The sequence below is a fragment of the Marmota monax genome, unplaced genomic scaffold (assembly GCF_021218885.2).
Source record: "Marmota monax isolate L192 unplaced genomic scaffold, Marmota_monax_Labrador192_F-V1.1 WCK01_AAM20220418_F8-fsc00057, whole genome shotgun sequence".
Taxonomy (NCBI): domain Eukaryota; kingdom Metazoa; phylum Chordata; class Mammalia; order Rodentia; family Sciuridae; genus Marmota; species Marmota monax.
In genome coordinates this window covers 10357628-10377236 of record NW_026693933.1, presented here as the reverse complement: position 1 = coordinate 10377236, position 19609 = coordinate 10357628, and the positions used below count along the sequence as shown (strand labels likewise).

The following is a 19609-nucleotide window of genomic DNA, read 5'->3' as shown; positions in this document are numbered from 1 at the left end:
ATGAACGCTGACTCAAAGGTTATAATTTTTCAACTCAGTTAAGCAGCAAACAATTATTACAGCCATGCTCAAATTCCCTCCTTCAGGATTTACTGAGTACCTAGTATGTGAGTGAGGTTTGGTTTTGCCCTCAAGGAGCTTGGAGTCTAATTTACTGCTAACCCAGTCACAGCACAGATCTCGAAGCTCCCAGGCACAAACAATAGGGGTTCGCGCCGGCCAGGGTGGCCTGGGACTTTTCTGGTGGAACTGTGAAGCCACAGTTGTAATTCACATCCTATTATGGATTGCAACCCCGGGGGTGAGGTCTCTTTGGCAGCAGGCCACCGAGCTCTCTTTCTCCCAGTGCCTTGGCCAAAGTCGAGGCCCAGGAGACCCGGCTTCGGGTGTCACGCGAAGGAAGGGAACCAGTTCTGGCTGGGCCTGCTCAGAGTCTCGGGCCGTCCCCGGAGCCCAGAACCGTGGCCGGGCTTGCTCTCCTCTGCGTCTCTGCTGGCCAGGCCGCGCCCCTCCGCCAGTGTCTGGGCACGCTCCTTCCGCTCCTCCCGCGGCTTCCCTGCGGGTCCCGCGACTCCAAGGGGCGGGGACCGAGCAAAGGTCCCAGCGGGCCCTCCCTCTTGGCTCCTAGAACGTCGCTGCTGGCCGGCGCGCGCCGGGCTCCTCTGACTGCGGGCGCGGGCGGGAGCGCGCGGCGGCGGGGGACCGAGCGGTGGCGCGCGGTAAGTGTGCGGCGGGCGCGAGCTGAGGACTCCGTTGCGGCTCCTTTTTTTTTTTTTTTTTTTTTATCTGCCCCGGTGTCCGCTGCAGACGCGAGTCGAGGCCGCGAGGCGCGATCTCTCCCGGACACCCCTCTTCTCCCTCCCTCCCTCCCAAGGCAGATGAACCCCCCTGGCTGGCCTGTCGCGCCCCATCCTCCCTATTCCCGGCCCCAGACTCCATCCCATCACATCGCCCTCTCCCCGACTCGCACTCACCAGCCCTTTCTCATCCCCTCTTCCTCTTGCCCGCGCCTCTCCCTTCGTGGGTGTTGCTAGGGCAGCTGGCACCTTCTTTCCCCCGCATCCCTTCACCACCCTGACCCCTCTTCATTCCTTGTTTTCCGGTGTCTTCCCTGAGTGTTGCCGAGGCCTCCCCAGCATGGGGGCGTGTGTGCATGAGAGATGGGGTGGGGACCAAGGCCAGGAGCAGACAAGGGATTCAGTTTTTCTGGCCCCACCTCTTTGGCCCGGATTCTAATGGGCCAGCGCTTCGGGTAGAGGCCAGATCCCACCCGCTACCCTCCTTGATGTTCCCAGAAGGACCAGATGACTGAACAGTTGCCTTGGTGCTTCATTTGGCCTTAGGTGGACGACTCTGGACCCTTTCTGGACCCTTTCTGCACCTAAGCTAGAAAGGCCAGAGTGCACTTCTTACCCATTTGCTGTAGGCCGAACCAACACAGGACCCACCACTGGGGCCGAATGGGACAGTGAGAGGGATGGATGTCTTGAGGTCCATACCCTCAAGAGGCAGTCAGACAGACCAACAGACTAGAGGCTGAGTTAGAGTGGAATGAAAAAAGTGCTGTGAGGTGTGAGAAGCAGCCGAGTAAATGTAGAATAAAATTAATAATCTTCAAAATCCACTACCAACAATCTGTCAGAAAGGAAAACTGTCAGGAGCCCGGTGTGTGTCAAAAACTGGTAATCCCAGCTACTTGGGAGGCCGAGGCAGGAGGACCACAAGTTGGAGTTCAACCTGGACAACTAGGTGAGAACCTATCTCAAAATAAAAAATGAAAAGAGCTGGGGATGTAAGTTAGTGGTAGAGCACACCTGGGTTCAGTCTCCAGTACTGCAATAATAGTGTGCATACATTCATACGTACATAAAAGGAAAACGAGAAGTTGAGCCCAGACTACTAGATAGATTAAGAAATCTCCTTGGGTCCCTAAAGATGCCTTCCTTTCTTTCCTTTCCTCATTCACCCCTCCCTCCCTCCCTCCCTCCCTCCCTCCCTCCTTCCTTCCTTCCTTCCTTCCTTCCTTCCTTCCTTCCTTCCTTCCTTCCTTCCTTCCTCAGGGTCTTGCTAAATTGCCCAGGCTGGCCTTGAACTTGCCTCCAGAGTAAATGAGATTGAACTTAGGGGCACTTAAACACTGAGCCACATCCCAGTCCTTTTTAAAAATTTTTAAATTTTGAAACAGGGTCTTGCTAAATTGCTTAGGGCCTCACCAAATTTCTGAGGCTGGCCTTGAATCTGCAATCCTCCTCAGTTGTGAGCCACTGGGATTACAGGTGTGTGCCACCATGCTTGACTCTTTTCACTCTTTTTGAACTCTCCAGGTGCTCAGAGAATTTCTTCTTGCTTTCTCTTTTTATTTTTATTTATTTATTTGGTACCACGAATTGAACTCAGGGGCACTTAACCACTGAGCCACATCCCTAGCCCTTTTTTATTTTTTATTTGGACACAGGGTTGCTTAGGGCCTGGCTAAGTTGCTGAGGCTGGCTTTGAATTTGTGATCCTCCTGCCTCAGCCTCCAGAGCTGCTGGGATTACAGGTGTCCCCACCGCGCCCTGCTCTATTTTTAAAAAATTATTTGGTTAATTTTTTTGTGGTGCTGGGAATGGAACCAAGGATCTCTTGCATGTTAGGCAAGCATTCTACCACCTAGCTACACACCCCCAGCCCTCCTCTCTATTCCTAATCAGGCCTCATCTTCTGTTATCCATTCCGCTTCCCAACAACCTTTGCTGCCTCATCCCTTCTCCTTGTTTAACCTTATGCCTGTCTTGCAACCAGTATGTCTTCGTTTCACATACTGATTATTATTTTCAGAAGAGATGATAGAGTATCTTTAATTTGTCTTTTCATTTAAAAAATGCACTCAGGTACTGGACTGTAGACACCAGAAGTTATAACAATTTAACACCTCTGTTTTAATTTAGCAGATTCAATTTCACTTTGTTATTTAGAAAACTAAAAATAATTCAAAATGTGTTGAAGTTGTTAACAATGAGACAAGCACACAAGTTCAGCCATGTCTCATTTCCCCAGACAGTGGGGAAATAGTGTGAGTTCCACTACAATGATTTTTGGTTCCACCACAACTGAAGTTTACTCTTTCAAACTCATTTTCTGACTTTCCAAAGTGAGTCATATGTAGTCCAAATTTTAAAAGAAAGAATTGAACAGAGGACAGCAGAGCAAGGCAGTCCAAGGCACTGGTTCTGGACTTCCATGGATCTGGGTGGGATTGTGGCCCAGCAATCATTCTCTAGGATACATCCAAGGCCCTCCAGCTGAAGACCGGGAGTTGGACATGTTGGGTTTGTTGTACCTTGCAGCAAGGAAGACCCTGGGTATGTAGCAGGTGATTTTGGAGGAAGGGTTTAGGGAAATGGGGCTTTGCTCTGGGTCAGATGCTGTCAGGATGTAGAGGAAATTCTATGATTATTACCTTCCTAAATCTTGTCTAGAAGGAGAGAAGCTCATAAAGAGGAACTGCTATGGTTGGTCAAGAAGCAGCAGTTGCTCATTAACCAGGACTGAGTGGGAGGTGGTATTTGGTCATTTTTGTGGTTTGGACAATATTCGTGTTTGGTCTGTGGCCAGATATGATTACGGGGTGGTCTTGTTTTTGTCTTGATTCATGATCACAGAGTGGCTTTGCCTAATGTTGATGCCCTGAGACATCACTCATGTTCAGCAGGAGAATGCCAAGCCAGCTCCTTGCCATACCAGTGCCTGGCTGAAAGCCCCACACCAGCTCCCTGATGTCAGTGATGCTTCTCTACTTCTCATGATGTTGAGAAGTTATATAATGTCTTTGAACTTGACTTTCCACTTCTGTAAAATGGGAACTGTTCCTACCTCCTAGGCTTTGTGAAAGGAAGTGAGGAAACATGTACAAAGCATTAAGCCAAATGCCTAGCACAAAGGAGGAACTCAACAAATGCTTGCCCGGCTTTATCTAGTGTATTTGATGTTGAGGTTTCTCCCCTAGAACTAGTCTAGCAGAGGCCCAGAGCAGTTCTGCGGAAGAATCCTGCAGGGGATATGAGAAAGAGTCAGGTCTCTTGCAATTTATAGGTTATGTCTATGACTCCATCAGTCTTGACTGGTTGTAGTGTCTTCTCCTGCAGTCATGACTTTAGAGGCTACTTTTAAGATGCCTTGTGCCCACAAGCCAGTGGACCCAGTTGGCTGTGCATTTTGCTTGCTGTGATCTTGCTTACTTGGTCTCTTCTCTCCAGGTCTCTTGTCCAGGAGTCTGACTCTATGATGTCCTTACCACATTTACTTTGGCTCTCTGGGTTATAATCTGCTTTGAGCTGTGAAACTAGAGAGGCAGTTGAATAGACTTTGCTCACATCTTAAGGCTCTAGGTGAGCTCAGGTTCTGTGTAACACTTTTTTTTTTAGGCATAAACTATGTGAGCTCTATCTTCCCTGATGCCATTTCCATATACTTCCAAATTGCAACATTGGAAATTTCAATCCAAATCTGACTTCCGGTTAGTTGAGATTTCAACCACTGAGCCACATCCCCAGTCCTCTTTTATATTTTATTTAGAGACAGAGTCTCTGATTTGCTAGGGCCTTGCTAAGTTGCTGAGGCTGGCTTTGAACTTGTGGTCCTCTTGCTTCAGCCTCCCAAGCCGCTGTGATTATATAGATGTGCATCATGCTCGGTTGGCAATGTGGGTTCTAGATCCTTCACTCATTTGAACCTGAGCATGTATTTTATCTTCCTTGGCTAGACCAGTTGCTCAAAATATTTGAGAATGACAGTGGCACTGTATTGCCTCCTAGCGCTTCATGGCAGACCGTTAATTTCTAGCCTATATATTTTTTTAATTTTTAAATTTTATTTATTCTTATTAGTTATATGTGACAGCAGAATACAATTCAATTCACATTACACAAATAGAGAATTTTTTATTGTCTCTGGTTGTACACAAAGTGGAGTCACACCATTTGTGTTTTCATATATGTACTTAGGGTAATGATGTCCAACTCATTCCACTGTCTTTCCTACCCCCATGCCCCCTCTCTTCCCCTCCCTTCCCTTTTCCCTATCTAAAGTTCATCTATTCCTCCCATGCTGCCTGCTCCATCCCCATTATGAATCAGCATCCTTGTATCAGAGGAAACTTTTGGCATTTGATTTTTTGGGATTGGCTTATTCCACTTAGGATTATCTTCTCCAATGCCATTCATTTACCTGCAAATGCCATAATATTATTCTCTTTTAATGCTGAGTAATATTCCATTGTGTATATATATAACATTTTCTTTATCTATTCATCTACTGAAGGGTATCTAGGTTGGATCCACAATTTAGCTATTGTGAATTGTGCTGTTATAAACATTGATGTGGCTGTGTCCCTGTAGTATGCTGTTTTTAAGTCCATTGTGTATGATTGAGGATCGAGATAGCTGGGTCAAATGGTGGGTTCCATTCCCAGTTTTCCAAGGAATCTCCATACTGCTTTCCATGTCGGATGCACCAATTTGCAGTCCCATCAGCAGTATATGAGTGTATCTTCTCCCTCACATCCTCGCCAACACTTCTTGTTGTTGTATTCTTAATAGCTGCCATTCTGACTGGAGTGAGATGAAATCTTAGAGTAGTTTTGATTTGCATTTCTCTAATTGCTAGAGATGTTGAACATTTTTTCATATATTTGTTGATTGATTGTATATCTTCTTCTGAGAAGTGTCTGTTCAGGTCCTTGGCCCATTCATTGATTGGATCATTTGTTTTTTTTGGTGTTAAGATTTTTGAGTTCTTTACATATCCTAGAGATTAGTGCTCTATCTGATGTGCACATGGTAAAAATTTGCTCTCAAGATGTAGGCTCACTATTCAGCTCACTGACTGTTTCTTTTGCTGAGAAGAAGCTTTTTAGTTTGAATCCATCCCATTTATTGATTCTTGATTTTAATTCTTGCACTTCAGGGGTCTTATTAAGGAAGTGGGGGCCTAATCCCACATGATGGAGATTTGGGCCTACTTTTTCTTCTATTAGGTGCAAGGTCTCTGGTTTAATTCCTAGGTCCTTAATCCACTTTGAGTTGAGTTTTGAGCATGGTGAAGGATAGGTGTTTAATTTCATTTTGTTGCATATGGATTTCCAGTTTTCCCAGCATCATTTGTTTTCTCCAATATATGTTTTTGGTGCCTTTGTCTAATATGAGATAACTGTAATTTTGTGGGTTTGTCTTTGTGTCCTCTATTCTGTAACATTGGTCTACAAGTCTATTTTGGTATCAATACAATGATGTTTTTGTTACTCTAGCTCTGAGCATGGTTTAAGGTCTGGTATAGTGATGCTACCTGCTTCACTCTTCTTGCTAAGGATTTCTTTAGCTATTCTGGGTCTCTTATTTTTCCAGATGAATTTCATGAATGCTTCTTCTAATTCTATGAGGAATGTCATTGGGATTTTGATTGGAATTGCATTAAATCTGTGTACTGCTTTTGATGGTATGGTCATTTTGACAATATTTATAATCTGCCTGTCTAAAAACAAGGGAGATCTTTCCGTCTTCTAAGGTCTTCTTTAATTTCTTTCTTTGGTGTTCTGTAGTGTTCTTTGTAGAGGTCTTTCACCTCTTTTGTTAGGTTGATTCTCAAGTATTTTATTTTTCTTGAGGCTATTGTAAATGGGGTAGTTTTCCTTTTTTCTCTTTCAGAGGATTTGTCACTGATATACAAAAATGCCTTTGATTTATGGGTGTTGATTTTATATCCTGCTACTTTGCTGAATTCATTTACTAGTTCTAGAAGTTTTCTGGTGGAATTTTTGGGCCTTCTATGTATAGAATCACATCATTGGCAAATAGTACTAATTTGAGTTCTTCTTTTCCTATCCATATCCCTTTAATTTCTTTCCTCTGTGTGATTGCTCTGGCTAGTGTTTCAAGAACTATTTTAAAAAGAAGTGGTGAAAGAGGGCATCCCTATCTTGTTCCAGTTTTTAGAGGGAATGCTTTCAATTTTCTCTATTTAGAATGGTGTTGGCCTGGGACTTAGCATAGATAGCTTTTACAATGTTGAGATATCCCTGTATCCAGTTATCCCTGTTATCCCTAGTTTTTCCAGTGTTTTGAACATGAAGGGGTGCTGTATATTATTGAATGCTTTTTCTGCATCTTTTGAGATGATCATATGAGTCTTTTAAGTCTATTGATGTGATGAATTGTATTTATTGATTTCTATATGTTGAACCAATCTTCATCCTTGGGATGAACCCCACTTAATCATGGTGCACTATCTTTTTGATGTGTTTTTGTATGCCAGAATTTTATTGAGAATTTTTGCATCTATGTTCATTAGAGATATTGGTCTGAAGTTTTCTTTCTTTGATGTGTCTTTGCCTGGTTTTTGAATCAGGGTGATATAGGCCTCATAGAATGAGTTTGAAAGTGTTCCCTCTTTTTTTGAAATAATTTGAGGAGTACTGGTATTAGTCTTGTTTAAAGGTCTTGTAGAACTCAGCTGTGTATTCATCTCGTTCTGAGCTTTTCTTGATTGGTAGGCTTCTGATGGTGTCTTCTATTTCATTGCTTGAAATTGTTCTGTTTAATTCATGTATAACATCTTGGGTCAGTTTGAGTAAATCATGTGACTCTAGAAATTTATCAGTGCCTTCGGTATTTTCTATTTTATTGGAATACAAGTTTTCAAAATAATTTCTGATTATCTTTTATATTTCTGTAGTGTTTGTCATGATATTTCCTTTTTCATTACGGATGTTAGTAATTTGAGTTTTCTCTCTCCTTCTCTTCATTAGCATAGCTAGAGGTTTATCAATTCTATTTATTTTTTTCAAAGAACCCACTTTTTGTTTTGTCAATTTTTTCTTTTGTTTCAATTTAAATGATTACAGCTCTGATTTTAATTATTTCCTGTCTTCTGCTTTTGGTGTTGATTTGTTCTTCTTTTTCCAGGGCTTTTAGATGTAATGTTAGGTCATTTATTTGTTGATTTTTTTTTTCTTCTTTTAAGGAATGAACTTTCCTCTTAATACTGCCTTCATAGTGTCCTGGAGATTTTGATATGTTGCATCAGTGTTCTCATTTACCCCTAAGAATTTTTAAATTTCTCTTTGATGTCTTTTGCAACCCATTGTTCATTCAATAGCATATTATTTAGTCTCCAGGTATTGGAGTAGCTTTTTAAAAAAAAAAAATTATCATTGATTTCTAATTTCATTCCATTATGATCTGATATAATGCAGGGTAGTATGTCTACTTTTTTGTATTTACCAAGAGTTGCTTTGTGGCGTAATATATGGCCTATTTTAGAGTGCTGCTGAGAAGAACGTGTATTCACTTGTTGATGGTAGAAATATTCTATATATGTCAGTTAAGTCTAAGTTATTGATTGTTTTATTGAGTTCTATAGTTTGTTTGCTCAGCTTTTGTTTGGAAGATCTATCCAGTGGTGAAAGAGTTATGTTAAAGTCACCCAGAATTATTGTGTTGTGGTCTATTTGACTCTGGAACTTGACAAAAGTTTGTTTGATGAAAGTATATGCTCCATCATTTGGGGGCATATATATTTATAATTGTTATGTCTTATTGACGTATGTTTCCCTTGATCAGTATGAAATGTGCTTCTTTATCCCTTTTGATTAACTTTGGCTTGAAATATTACTTTATTTGATATGAGTATAGAAACCCCTGCTTGCTTCCACAGTCCATGTGAGTGGTTTGATTTTTCCCAACCTCTCACCTTCAATCTGTGGATGTCTTTTCCTATGAGATGAGTCTTTTAGAGGCAGCATATTGTTGGGTCTTTTTTTTTTTTCTTTTTTAATCTGCCAGTCTATGTCTTTTGATTAGTGAGTTAAGGCCTTTAATAATCAGGGTTATTATTGAAACATGATTTGTATTACCAGCCATTCTTGTTTATTTTTGATATTTTATTGACTTGGTTTGTCCTTTGATTAGTTTTTCCTTTAGTGTAATACCTCCCTCTGCTGATTTTCATTGTTTTTTTATTTTTTCCGTTTCCTCCTTGTGGAATATTTTGCTGAGGAAGTTCTGTAGTGCAGGCTTTCTAGCTGTAAATCCTTTAACTTTTTTTTTTATCATGAAGACTTTTATTTCATCATCAAATCTAAAGCTTGATTTTGCTGGATATAAGATTCTTGGTTGACATCCATTTTCTTTTTTTTTTTAATATTTATTTTTTAGTTCTCGGCAGACACAACATCTTTGTTGGTATGCGGTGCTGAGGATCGAACCCGGGCCGCACACATGCCAGGCAAGCGTGCTACCGCTTGAGCCACATCCCCAGCCCACACATCCATTTTCTTTTAGAGCTTGGTATATGTTGTTCCAGGATCTTCTCGCTTTTATGTTCTGGGTTGAAAAATCTGTAGGTATCCTAATTGGTTTCCCCCTATATGTAATCTGATTCCTTTCTCTCATGGCTTTTAAGATTCTCTCCTTATTCTGTATGCTAGGCATTTTCATTATAATGTGCCTTGGTGTGGATCTGTTGTGATTTTGTTCATTTGACATCCTGTTGTAAGCCTCTTGTATTTGGTTTTCCAATTCATTCTTCATGTTTGGAAAAATTTCTGATATTATTTCATTGAATAGATTGTTCATTCCTTTGGTTTGGAACTCTATGCCTTCCTTTATCCCAATAACTCTTTTTTTTTTTTTACACATAAAAGATTATATTTATTGCATAGATTAAAAAATATCCTTACAATTGCTCATGACATTTGTTTCCAAAGAGCAATCCAATTTCTGATTTCTACATGGTTGGTTGGATTGTCTTCTATTGCTGCTTCTGAATGGTCCACAGTTATACTTCATGCTGTGAAATCGTTATTTAGTGTTCTTTTTTTTTTTGTCTTTAATTTTTTATTGTTGGTTGTTCAAAACATTACAAATTTCTTGACATATCATATTCCTCACTTTGATTCAGTGGGTTATGAACTCCCACCTTCACCCCATACACAGATTGCAGAATCACATCAGTTACACATCCATTGATTTACATATTGCCATACTAGTGTCTGTTGTGCTCCGCTGCCTTTCCCATCCTCCACCATCCCCCTTCCCCACCTCTCCCCTCCCCTCCCCTCCTCTCTCTCTACCCCCTCCACTGTATAACCCTGAGGGTCTCCTTCCATTTCCATGCAATTTCCCTTTTCTTTCCATTTCCCTCCCACCTCTCATCCCTGTTAAATGTTAATCTTCTTCTCCTGCTCTTCGTCCCTACTCTGATCTCAGTTACTCTCCTTATATCAAAGAAGACATTTGGCATTTGTTTTTTAGGGATTGGCTAGCTTCACTTAGCATAATCTGCTCTAATGCCATCCATTTCCCTGCAAATTCTATGATTTTGTCATTTTTTAATGCAGAGTAATACTCCATTGTGTATAAATGCCACATTTTTTTTATCCATTCGTCTATTGAAGGGCATCTAGGTTGGTTCCACAGTCTTGCTATTGTGAATTGTGCTGCTATGAACATCGATGTAGCAGTGTCCCTGTAGCATGCTCTTTTTAGGTCTTTAGGGAATAGACCAAGAAGGGGAATAGCTGGGTCAAATCGTGGCTCCATTCCCAGCTTTCCAAGAAATCTCCATACTGCTTTCCAAATTGGCTGCACCAATTTGCAGTCCCACCAGCAATGTACAAGTGTACCCTTTTCCCCACATCCTCGCCAGCACTTGTGGTTGTTTGACTTCCTAATGGCTGCCAATCTAACTGGAGTGAGATGGTATCTTAGGGTGGTTTTGATTTGCATTTCTCTGACAGCTAGAGATGGTGAGCATTTTTTCATGTACTTGTTGATTGACTGTATGTCCTCCTCTGAGAAGTGTCTGTTTAGGTCCTTGGCCCATTTGTTGATTGGGTTGTTTGTTCTCTTATTGTCTAATTTTTTGAGTTCTTTGTATACTCTGGATATTAGGGCTCTATCTGAAGTGTGAGGAGTAAAGATTTGTTCCCAGGGTGTAGGCTCCCTATTTACCTCTCTTATTGTTTCTTTTGCTGAGAAAAAACTTTTTAGTTTGAGTAAGTCCCATTTGTTGATTCTAGTTATTAACTTTTGTGCTATGGGTGTCCTATTGAGGAATTTGGAGCCCGACCCCACCGAATGTAGATCGTTGCCAACGTTTTTCTTCTATCAGACGGCGTGTCTCTGATTTGATATCAAGCTCCTTGATCCATTTTGAATTCACTTTTGTGCATGGCGAGAGAAAGGGATTCAGTTTCATTTTGTTGCATATGGATTTCCAGTTTTCCCAGCACCATTTGTTGAAGATGCTATCCTTCCTCCATTGCATGCTTTTAGCCCCTTTATCAAATATAAGATAGTTGTAGTTTTGTGGATTGGTTTCTGTGTCCTCTATTCTGTACCATTGGTCCACCCGCCTGTTTTGGTACCAGTACCATGCTGTTTTTGTTACTATTGCTCTGTAGTATAGTTTGAAGTCTGGTATCGCTATACCGCCTGATTCACACTTCCTGCTTAGCATTGCTTTTGCTATTCTGGGTCTTTTATTTTTCCATATGAATTTCATGATTGCTTTCTCTATTTCTACAAGAAATGCCGTTGGGATTTTGATTGGCATTGCATTAAACCTATAGAGAACTTTTGGTAATATCGCCATTTTGATGATGTTAGTTCTGCCTATCCATGAACAGGGTATATTTTTCCATCTTCTAAGATCTTCTTCTATTTCTCTCTTTAGGGTTCTGTAGTTTTCATTGTATAAGTCTTTCACCTCTTTTGTTAGGTTGATTCCCAAGTATTTTATTTTTTTTGAAGATATTGTGAATGGAGTGGTTGTCCTCATTTCCATTTCTGAGGATTTGTCGCTGATATACAGGAATGCCTTTGATTTATGCGTGTTGATTTTATATCCTGCCACTTTGCTGAATTCATTTATTAGCTCTAATAGTTTCTTTGTAGAGCCTTTTGGGTCTGCTAGGTATAGAATCATATCATCTGCAAATAGTGATAATTTAAGTTCTTCTTTTCCTATTTTTATGCCTTTAATTTCTTTCGTCTGTCTAATTGCTCTGGCCAGTGTTTCGAGAACTATGTTGAACAGAAGTGGTGAGAGAGGGCATCCCTGTCTTGTTCCGGATTTTAGAGGGAATGCCTTCAATTTTTCTCCATTCAGAATGATGCTAGCCTGAGGCTTAGCATAGATTGCTTTTACAATATTGAGGTATGTTCCTGTTATCCCTAGTTTTTCTAGAGTTTTGAACATAAAGGGATGCTGTACTTTGTCGAATGCTTTTTCCGCATCTATCGAGATGATCATATGGTTCTTATTTTTAAGTCTATTGATGTGGTGAATAACATTTATTGATTTCCATATATTGAACCAGCCTTGCATCCCAGGGATGAATCCTACTTGATCATGGTGCACAATTTTTTTGATATGTTTTTGTATCCGATTCGCCAGAATTTTATTGAGGATTTTTGCATCTAGTTTCATTAGAGATATTGGTCTGTAGTTTTCTTTCTTTGAAGTGTCTTTGTCTAGTTTAGGTATCAGGGTGATGTTGGCCTCGTAGAATGAATTTGGAAGTTCTCCCTCTTTTTCTATTTCCTGAAGTAGCTTGAAAAGTATTGGTATGAGTTCCTCTTTAAAGGTTTTGTAAAACTCTGCTGTATACCCATCCGGTCCTGGGCTTTTCTTAGTTGGTAGTCTTTTGATGGTTTCTTCTATTTCCTCAATTGATATTGGTCTGTTTAGGTTGTCTATATCCTCCTGACTCAATCTGGGCAGATCATATGACTTAAGAAATTTATCTATGCCTTCACTATCTTCTAATTTATTGGAGTATAAGTATTCAAAATAGTTTTTGATTATCTTCTGTATTTCTGAAGTGTCTGTTGTGACATTGCCTTTTTCATCCCGTATGCTAGTAATTTGAGTTCTCTCTCTTCTTCTCTTCGCTAGCATGGCTAAGGGTCTGTCGATTTTGTTTATTTTTTCAAAGAACCAACTTTTAGTTTTGTCAATTTTTTCAATTGTTTCTTTTGTTTCGATTTCATTAATTTCAGCTCTGATTTTCATTATTTCTTGCCTTCTACTTCTTTTGCTGTTGTTTTGCTCTTCTTTTTCAAGGATTTTGAGATGAAGTGTGAGATCATTTATTTGTTGGTTTTTTCTTTTTTTAAGGAATGAACTCCAAGCAATGAATTTTCCTCTTAGAACTGCTTTCAATGTGTACCATAGATTCCGATATGTTGTGTCTGTGTTTTCATTTATGTCTAAGAATTTTTTAATTTCCTCCTTGATGTCTTCTATAACCCATTGATCATTCAGTAACCTATTGTTCATTCTCCAAGTGATGTATGCTTTTTCCTTCCTTCTTTTATCGTTGATTTTCAGTTTCATTCCATTATGATCAGATAAGATGCATGGTATTATCTCTACTCCTTTATATTGTCTAAGAGTTGCCCTGTGACATAATATGTGATCTATTTTTGAGAAGGATCCATGTGCTGCTGAGAAAAAAGTGTAACTGCTTGATGTTGGGTGGTATATTCTATATATGTCAATTAAGTCTAGGTTATTAATTGTGTTATTGAGTTCTATAGTTTCCTTATTCAACTTTTGTTTGGAAGATCTGTCCAGTGGCGAGAGAGGTGTGTTGAAGTCTCCCATGATTATTGTATGGTGGTCTATTAGACTCTTGAACTTGAGAAGAGTTTGTTGGACGAACATAGCTGCACCATTATTTGGGGCATAAATATTTATGATTGTTATGTCTTGTTGGTGTATGGTTCCCTTAAGCAGTATGTAGTGTCCCTCTTTATCCCTTTTGATTAACTTTGGCTTGAAATCTATTTTATTTGATATGAGTATGGACACTCCTGCTTGTTTCCGAAGTCCATATGAGTGATATGATTTTTCCCAACCTTTCACCTTCAGCCTATGTATGTCTTTTCCTATCAAATGCGTCTCCTGTAGGCAGCATATTGTTGGGTCTTGTTTTGTGATCCATTCTACTAGCCTGTGTCTCTTAATTGGTGAGTTTAAGCCATTAACATTTAGGGTTATTATTGAGATATGGGTTGTTCTTCCAGCCATATTTGTTTATTTCTGTTACTAAACATGGTTTGTTTTCCTCTTTGATTATTTTCCCCCCCTTTACTGTCCTACCTCCCACTGTTGGTTTTCATTGTTATTTTCCATTTCCTCTTCCTGTAATGCTTTGGCGAGGATGTTTTGAAGAGATGTTTTTCTAGCTGCGAATTCTTTAAACTTTTGTTTATCGTGGAAGTTTTAATTTCATCTTCCATCCTGAAGCTTAATTTCGCTGGATACACAATTCTTGGTTGGAACCCATTTTCTTTCAGTGTTTGAAATATGTTATTCCAGGATCTTCTAGCTTTCAGAGTCTGTGTTGAAAGATCAGCTGTTATCCTGATTGGCTTACCCCTAAATGTAATCTGCTTCCTTTCTCTTGTAGCTTTTAAAATTCTCTCCTTATTCTGTATGTTGGGCATCTTCATTATAATGTGTCTAGGTGTGGATCTCTTATGATTTTGCACATTCGGCGTCCTGTAGGCTTCTAGGATTTGGGATTCTGTCTCATTCTTCAAGTCTGGGAAGTTTTCTCATATTGTTTCATTGAATAGACTGCTCATTCCTTTGGTTTGGAGCTCTGTACCTTCCTGTATCCCAATGACTCTTAAGTTTGGTCTCTTAATGTTATCCTATATTTCTTGGATGTTCTGCTCATGGTTTCTTAACAGTCATGCTGAGCTGTCTATGTTCTTTTCAAGTTGAAATACTTTGTCTTCATTGTCTGATGTTCTATCTTCTAAGTGTTCTACTCTGCTGGTAGTATTCTCCATTGAGTTTTTAAGTTGGTTTATTGCTTCCTGCATTTCTAGAATTTCTGTTTGTTTGTTTTTTATAACCTTTATCTCCCTGTAAAGTTGATCCTTTGCTTCCTGGATTTGTTTGCGTAATTCATTGTCGAAGTGATCTTTCATTGTCTGATTTTGCTGTCTAATGTCTTCCTTGATACTCCAGATCATCTGAAGCATGTATATCCTGAATTCTTTATCTGACATTCCATCTGCTGCAGCTGTTACCTCTTCTAAAGTTGAGTTGACCTGCATTGCTTGTGGTCCTTTCTTTCCTTGTCTTTTCATACTGCTTGCGTTTCTTTCCTGCAGGCGTGGGCGGCGGCTCTGCTCTCTCCTTATTCCAATTGGGGTGTCTTGACTACCACGCCGGCAGGTCACTGGGCCTGTTCTGGGCGCTGGTGGCGGCTCTGTTCTGCCCCTACTCCAATTGGGGTGACGAGTGTACCACGCCGGCAGGCCACCGGGCCTGATCCGCCGGTCGGTTGCAGGTTTGCCTACCCTGCAGGCGCGGGCGGCGGCTCTACTCTGCCCCTACTCCAAATGGGGTGACGTGTCTGTCGTACCGGCAGGCCACTGGGCCTGTCCCGCTGGTCAGTCGCAGATCTGCCCACCTTTCGGGCACGGGTGGTGGCTGTGCTCTGCCCCTACTCCAATTGGGGTGTCGTGACTACCCCGCCGGCAGGTCGCTGGGCCTGTTCCTGGCACGGGCGGCGACTCTGCTACCACGCCGGCAGGCTCCTGGGCCTGATCCGCCGGTCTGTCGCAGGTCTGCCTGCCTTGCAGGCGCGGGCGGCGGCTCTTCCCTGCCCCTCCTACCACGCCTGCGGACCGCTGTGTCTGATCTGCAGGTTGGTCACAGGTCTGCTCACCCTGCGGGCACGGGTGGCGGTTTCGCTCCGCCCCCACTCCAATTGGGGTCATGTGACCACCACACCGGCAGGGCCTGATCCGGGCGTGGGCGAAGGATCTGCTCTGCCCCTACTCCAGTTGGGGTGACGTGTGTACCACGCTGGCAGGCCGCTGGGCCTGACCCTCCAGTCTGTCACAGGTCTGCTTACCTTGAAAGTGCGGGCGGTGGCTCTGCCCTGCCCTTCCTACCACGCCCGTGTACCACTGGGTCGCGGGTCTGCCCACCTTGCGGGCGTGGGTGGCGGCTCCGCTCCGCCCCCTCTCCAATTGGGGTCACGCGGTCACCACGCCGGCGAGCCGCTGGGCCTGCTCAGGGCGCTGGCAGCGGCCCGGCTCTTCCCTTCTGGCTCGATGACAAATTGAGAGAGACTCGGGTGTCTGTGCCTCACCCCCCCTACCAGGAGACCAACTGTTTCTGTCGCCACTGGTATTGATGAAGTTCTCTCCTTCGCCGCTTTCCGATGACATCAGATCTCTGCCATGTTGGTATCCTATGCAAATGGCAGCATTTCGTTCCCCTTGCCAGGCAACCAAAGCAACGGGTGAGTCCTGACCGGCCCTCAGCAGGACCCGGACTGAGAAGCAGTTTCCGTGGGCTCCTAGCCCTGGGCCTGGGCAGTTCCGGGAGCCATAACTCGGCTGCTCCGTGCTCGGTGTATGCTCTGATAAGAGCAGACTCCAAGAAGCAGCCTCCGCAGGCTCCCCAGCCCTGGGCCAGGGCGGTTCTGGGAGCCGGAACTCGGCCGCCCCGCGCTCGGTGCTCGCTCCGATAAGAGCAGGCACTAGGAAGCACCCAGGCACTGAGCCTGAGCAATCTGTCTGCAAGCCACAGGCGAATGGCAGCCTGAAATTACCTGTTCTATGGCTGAATGAGCTGCGGTCAGTCGAAAACAGGGATGGTGACGTCAGCTTTCCAACATGGTGGCCGCTGGCCTCCTCCGTGGTCTGACCGGTGTGGAGAACCGACATGGACCGCTTCCTTCCCCCATCTCGAACCCAGAATTCAGCCCTGAGTACGGTGCTTGCACGGCTGGCAGAAACTGCAGCGCTGTATCCCTGCGTCGCTATCTCCTCGTTTCCCAGCGCGCGCTGCAGACTCTAGCCGCGGGGCGATTTGCTGAATAAGCAGTGTTACCCTCCGTGTGACAAACCTCTCGCGTTTGAGTCCCCGTAGCCGATCCTCGTGCAATGGAAATCCTTCCTCCAGGTTCCGGAGCACCCCACTATTGCTGGAAATTCCTAACAAGATAGCCTTTAGCCGTCCTGACTTGTCATACTCCCACACAGTGAAGCAGCTCACGGGGTCAATGCACTCCCCTCGCCGCCATCTTCCCAGTCTATCCCAATAACTCTTAAATTTGGTTTTTATGCTGTCCCATATTTCTTGAACATTCTGCTCATGGTTTCCTACTATCTTCATTGTGTGGTCTATATTCGTTTCAAGGTTACATATTTTGTCTTCATTGTCTGAAGTCCTGTCTTCCCTGTGGTCTAATCTGTTGGTATGCTTTCAATTGAACTTTTAATTTGGTTTATTGTTTCTTTCATGTCAAGGATTTCAGTCTTTTTTTTTTTTTAAGAACCTCTATCTCCCTATTGAAGTAATCTTTTGCTTCCTGTATTTGCTTATGTAGTTCTTTATCAGAATGATCTTTTGCTGCCTGTATTTGTTCTCTGATATCATCCTTTAATTCACAGAAATTTTAAATTATGTATATCCTGAAATCCTTCTCTGTCATTTCTTCTGTTGTGCTGCCCATGGATTCTAATAATTTAGTATTTTGATTCATTTGGGACACCTTTTTTCCTTTTTTTTCCCATGCTGTTTGTGTGTCTTTCTTTCTAGCACTGAGTATCTGGAGTGTTACTGTTTTTTCACATTTCAGGGTTATAGTGCCTTTGCAGGGCTCCAATAACTCTCCTACCCAACTGGTGTTCCAAGCTGGGATTTGCCAGAACTAAAGATGGTGGTGATGGTGTCCCAAGATGGAGGCGGCTACTTTCACAGATGTAGTGTCAGATTGGGTGGGGTGGGCCGGATGGTGGTGTTGGGCAATGTGTTCAAAGATGCAGCTCGGACAGACACAGTGCAGGCTCTGCAGGCATTGGCTGGGCTGACCTGGGCCTGCCTTTCTAGCCTATATTTTGGATAATCTCTCTATCTTATTAAAAGTTTCTAGAAACAGAAAATGGGTCAAAGACATCAACAGTTTTAAAAAAGAAATATAAAAAAGGCTTTAAACAAACTAAAGGATGCTTGATTTCATTTGTATTAAAATAACAACCTAAATCTATATTGAGATTCCATTTCTCACCAATTAGATTGGCAAAGATACAAACGTTTTATAACACACTATTGCTGAGACTGATATTTTCACACATTATTGGAGAGATTGCGGAATGGGACAACCCATAAAATTACAGATGCATTTACCCATTGATCTAGCAATCCCTCCTCTAGGAATCCACCCTTCAGATACACTTGCTCATGCATGAAAAATATGTACATATAGGAGTACTTAGTGGTATTTTTAAAATAGCAAAAGTTTTAGAAACAATTCAAGTAGTGAGCATTATAGGACAAATTAAATAAACAATGAAAAAAAATTCATGGGAGGGAGTACTATGCATCTGTAAAGAGGTACTAATGTGGAATGATCTCTAGGAAGTTTTGTTTCATGACACAAAGCAAGGGGCAGAACACTGTGTAGACCCCTTTTGACATGTATTTGTATAAGGAAATATGAAGGTGATATAACTGAACAGAAGAGAAATAAAATGGTAGAAAAGACAAGGACATGGGCAGGAATGAGATTTCTCAGGGTATAGCTTTTTTCATATAGTTTACTTTCTAGAATTCTTTTTTTTTTTTGGTATTGGGGATTGAACCCAGGGCACTACCCCACTGAACTACATCCTCATCTCTCTGTTTTTATTTTTGAGACAGGGTCTTGCTAAGTTGCCCAGGCTGGCCTCAGACTTCACTATCCACTGCCTGAGCCTCCCAAGTCTCTGGGGTTTCAGGTGTCACCATGCCTGGCCATGGTTCACAGTTTTGCACCATGAAAGTGTAGCATGGGTACAAGCTTAGTGACAAAAGAGAAACCTCCAACATCAACTTCACTAGGAGATTATTTTCTAAGAATCACATGATTGAATAAACCTGATTCTAATGAAAACCTACTGAGCAATATCCAATTTCACTAATTCTCCCCAAAGCAGCATACCCTGACAAGCAGGCAAATTGGCTGTGTTTGATGTTAGATAAAGAAAAAAAAATCATTAAAGATTAATTTAGGAGTTCCCTTGTTTTCACCCTCTAATCCCTCTAAGGGGGATTGGTATCATTACCAAGGCTTTGCCATCCACATCAGATGGATTGTTATTTTGTTTTTTTTAACAGCTAGTCTAATTTTGCTTCTACAGAAACTTGTTCAATCTGAAGGCAAGTTTCAGCTTGAGACTCCTTTCAGTCCCAGAAAAGAATATAGAAACCATAAAAATAGAGATCCTGACACCAATGGTAAACTGAGGCAGGCCACTCTGGGCCTCTTCTCTTGGACTAGCAGGATAAATTCATACAGGTCATTGGGGAGACTCTGTTTCATTAAAAGTTCTCTCCTTGTGTTTGGAAAAATAAACTCCGCACCTATCCCAAGGATGATGGCAGAAGTTACTGACCTCTTGTTCCCACCAGTCTGCTTCCTGTCTAATCCCTGTCTGGTAACTGGCTTCTTATTTTCAACCCCACACTTGAGCTCCTTGGAGGACATCCTCAGGGTCTCCTTTACATCACCATCGCCCTTCATCCAACCAGACTTCTGTCCTTTGGCCACTGG

At 42.2% G+C, this 19609-nt stretch overlaps 1 protein-coding gene across 2 annotated transcripts in view; it reads left to right on the top strand.

Moving 5' to 3' along the window:
* Window positions 1-616: 616 nt before the first annotated feature.
* Gsdme (gasdermin E) overlaps window positions 617-19609 on the top strand; it is a 73114-nt gene continuing 54121 nt past the window's right edge. For both annotated transcript variants that reach the window (XM_046463502.2, XM_046463501.2), the window contains exon 1: window positions 617-719. The gene's annotated coding sequence lies outside the window, so the exon portion shown is untranslated. The remainder of the gene's footprint in view (window positions 720-19609) is intronic.